Genomic DNA, 4,765 nt, shown 5'->3' with positions numbered 1-4,765 from the left:
CCCATACAAAACCTAAAACCTATGATGAGGTAGTTGGCGACCCATTATGGCAGCAGGCTATGAATGATGAAATTGCATTCTCTCATTCCTCTACCACCTGGCCATAAAGCTATTGGCTGTCGTTGGGTGTACAAGATTAAACCCAACTCTGATGGTTCTGTTGAATGTTATAAAGCTCGACTAGTAGTAAAGGGATACACTCAAGTTGAAGGTATTGATTACAAAGAAACATTTTCTCCTACAGCGAAACTTACTACACTTTGTTTGCTTACTCACTATTGTCCCTACTCGAAAATGGTTCACTCATCAGTTGGATGTTCAAAATGTCTTTCTCCATGACAATGTAAACGAGGAAGTCTATATATCTTTACCACTAGGTATTCATCGGCACGGGGAGATTACAGTATGTCGGCTCCATAAATCTCTTTATACTTTAAAATAGGCTTCTTGTAGTTGGTTCTCCATATTCTCTACCACTATACAAAATGCAGGCTACGCTTAGTTCAAAGCAGATTACTCTTTATTTACTAATAGTAAAGGTACTTCTTTCATGATAGCTTTTATTTATGTTGATGATATTATGTTGACAGACAATAATCTCAAAAAAATTCAACATCTCAAGACTAGTTTACTCGAGTGATGATATTATGTTGACAGACAATAATCTCAAAAAAATTCAACATCTCAAGACTAGTTTACTCGAGAAATTCCTTATCAAAGATTTAGGGAATTTGAAATATTTCCTAGGCATTGAATTTTCTAGGACTAGAAAAGAAATTTTTATGTCGCAAAGGAAGTATGATATTCTCTTTATTTACTAATAGGCATTGATATTCTTGATGACACAGGAGCACGTCCAGAAGAATTTCCTATGGAGCAAAATCTGAAACTTTCTTTAATAGAAGGAGAGAAGTTGATGATCCAAGTAAATACAGACGGTTGATTGGCAGATTAATATATTTATCTATTACTAGGCCTAATGTAGTGTATTCTGTTTGTATGCTTAGTAAATTTATGCATGAACCAAGAAAACAACATTGGGAGGAAGCTCTTTGAGTTTTGAGATACATCAAAGGTACAATTGGTGAAGGACTTGTATTACCATCTGAAAACAATTTATGATTACAAGCATGTTGCGACTCAGACTGGGTGGTTGTCGAACTTCCAGACGGTCAATTTCTGGGTCCTGCATTTTCCTTGGAAATTCAATTATTCCTTGGAAGTCTAAAAAACAAACCAATGTGTCCAGATCATCAGCAGAAGTCGAGTATCCAGTTATGGTAAATACTTGTTTAGAGTTAACTTGGTTAAGATACATTCTTCAAGACGTGAAAGTTCCACTATTCGAACCAGCATTATTGTATTGTAATAATCAAGCAGCATTACACATAGCAACAAATCAAGTTTTTGACGAACGTACGAAATAAATTGAAATAGATTGTCATATAGTTCGAGAAAAATTACAAGATAGAATCATCAAACCATGTTATGTTTTGACTAAAATTCGATTGTCAGATATTTTCACTAAAAATTTGGGNAAGATGGAATCATCAAACCATGTTATGTTTTGACTAAAATTCGATTGTCAGATATTTTCACTAAAAATTTGGGAAGACATCAATTTGATTTTTTTTAAAGACAAGTTGGGTGTGATTGACATATACTCCCCAACTTAAGGGGGAGTATTAACATACAATATTTGAAGAATATATTATAATAATTAGTTGTGGAATATATGGGGGAGTATTAACATACAATATTTGAAGAATATATTATAATAATTAGTTGTGGAATATATGGGGGAGTATTAACATACAATATTTGAAGAATATATTATAATAATTAGTTGTGGAATATATCTTAGATATTCGTAATGAGTTAATATTTTTTCTTTTATGATTTGATTAGTACTATATTTGATTTTATTCTCAAGATTTAGTTGTTTATATTTTCCCTTATTTTTAGGGAGTAGTTTGTAACTTGTATCCTATATAAATGTTGTGAATATTAATGAAGATTACACTCTCAATCCCAATTCTATTTCTCATTCTTAACAGAACTCAAAGTCAGAAAAAAAACTAAGTACTACTGACAAAAACAAGAACAAAGAAAAGAAAGAGTGCGGTATCCTAGCATATCAAGGACACGATTAAGAGCCTACAAGTAGGCTACTTGCTGAGTCTTGTACTCCTTCCTTATTTTGCATTTTTTTTCGGTAATAAGGAGCTAGTCGAGGTTGGGAGCGGACTCTGGAGCAGGTGTCATAGACAAGCCTCACCCATCGTCTTCAACCCATTTGTTTTGAAATATTTTGTGTTTTAACTATTGTGTTGTGTTTTAATTACTCATGTATGAACACTATTTTGTTTTATTTCATGAAAGTTTACTCGTCTTTTTGGAGTATGGAGTCAGCCCGGTCCTTACATATGATGACTAGATAAAAGTCCCGTTGGTCTAGAACATGAGCGAAAATAAGACTAGGTGAAGGACCCGAACGATCATAACATAAAATTAGTTTCCATATTATACTTTTACATTTTTAATTCAAAATTTCAGAGAGCAATAACCCATAATGAGTTTCAAGCATATATTTTTCGATTTAAAAAATAACACGTTATCAATCACGATTCTATTTTTATTATGAACAATTTAACAACAGTAATGGTTATTACGGATCAACTGTTATCTTCCATTGCACTCTTTTTCAACTATAAAAAGTGAAACAAATCAAGCACAAATGTGTTCATACCCATCTCTTTTCCTCTCCGATTTCAACAATGAGTTTATTTTCAACACTTGCACATTCTCTCTTAATTTCATCATTCTTTGCTAACCAATTCACTACCATCGAAGGATCATTCATCCAAAACCCAAATATTATGGTCAAGATAACAAATGCTCTAAAATCTAAAAATCAGCTCACTGTTCACTGCAAATCTGCCGATGATGACTTGGGAGTCCACAAGCTGATACCTTGGAACAGCTACGACTTTAGTTTTCGTCCAAAGCTTGGCCTAGAGTATAGACAAGTCAGTTAGAGTTGCTACATGCGTGATTGAACAAAGTTTAGTTTCTATACAAGTCATGTTCAGTTCGTGACGAACATTGTCTAAAGTCTAATGAAGCCATAATGTCATGCAAAAAAAAGGTTTTTCATGATTGTGTCAAAATCGTGACGTTGTATGGTTGAAATTGTACGACTGTGACAGTATTAAAAATTGCCAACACAATGTAAAATACAGGGAGGTCCATCGAATCAAGTTCACAACCCATTGTTATTAGAAGACAGTCACAATGTAGTAGACCCATTTATTTAAGTTCCCAATTTTGAGAGAAATTAATGGAAAATGTTGGGTTTATATAAGGACATGAAAATACAAATATATGATACAAAAAGGCACTTTACAATATGTCATAAATAATAAGGCAATACATTTTCATTGAGAAATGACATATTAGAGAAGGGAAATACGGACTTACCATAATAAGACATTTCACAACTCAATCATAGATGGTAAAATAACAATTTAAAGGTTCATTATGGTTTAAAACAAATTGAGAATGAGGAGTTTCCAAAATTCTAATTCATTTTGGATTACTAAGAATAATAAACGTGGTTTTCAAATAGTTATCAAATTGTTTTGTCATTTAATAAAAGAAAACAAGAACTATTTCAAATCAACCTTATTTAGCTGATCTAGATGTGGTGGTTTGGTTTAAAGTTTTGTTTATGATGCTTATGAATCAAATAATAATAAAATATTCCGAATGTGACAAATTACCAAAATACCCCTAAAGTTCCACTTAATTACAAAACTGTAATTAAAGAAAATCTGCAACGAGATTTGGTTCCAGAACCATCCAACAGAAGAAAATCAATCGTATATTCACATCTAATTGTTGGATTGAGCTGCTGTTTGGATATGTTTAACAAGACTAAAGGTTCTGTAGATCCAACGGTTTAAGTTGAAAACCAATGTCGGTAGCACCTTCATGGTTTTAGATATTTTTTACTTAATTTTAGATAAATAAAAAACGAGAAAATGCACCACAATTCTAGAACAATCAATGACTGTGCAAGCTTGATCTATAAATACGAAGTTATGGAGAATATTTCAAGACAAGAATCGAGTGATGATTTCTAAAATTCGAGTTTGAAGCTTTTAGATTATAGAATTTTTTTCCTCAGATTTCTTCTTCGAGGGTTATGGTTAATCATTTTCCATCCTACCAACTTCTACACATTCCATATGGGATTTCCAACAAGTTTCGTGAAGGAATCAGGAAATAAAAAGCTCTAGAATCGGTTGTCCCAAAAAAAGGTGAGAAACATGTTTTCTGGCGAACTTTGGAAGGTTATAACTCAAGTTACAGATTATGACAAGGTATGAAATTGCCCCTACTTCTTCCTTGAAATTTTATCTAAACGTTTCGTGGAGAAATTTAGCCCATTAGAGGTGTATATAGAGCAGTACAAAGGCAAAACCAGAGGAATATGATAAGGAAAAATTGTGATTTTTCCAGCCAGCCATGAAGAAGATGAAGAATAAAGTCAAAGGTAAAACTTTGAGAAAAATTGTGATTTTTCCAGCCAGCCATGAAGAAGATGAAGAATAAAGTCAAAGGTAAAACTTTGAACAATAAAAGTCAAAGGTAGCCATATGTTGACCTTTCTACACTTTTTGATCAATTTGAATCCCTTTCAGACCAGTTTTCATTAATTTCTTTATGGTTACTGAAACTAGACTCAAAGATGAATCTATTA

The sequence above is a fragment of the Cucurbita maxima genome, unplaced genomic scaffold (assembly GCF_002738345.1).
Source record: "Cucurbita maxima cultivar Rimu unplaced genomic scaffold, Cmax_1.0 Cma_Scf00188, whole genome shotgun sequence".
Taxonomy (NCBI): Eukaryota; Viridiplantae; Streptophyta; class Magnoliopsida; order Cucurbitales; family Cucurbitaceae; genus Cucurbita; species Cucurbita maxima.
This window is presented reverse-complemented; position numbering follows the sequence as displayed.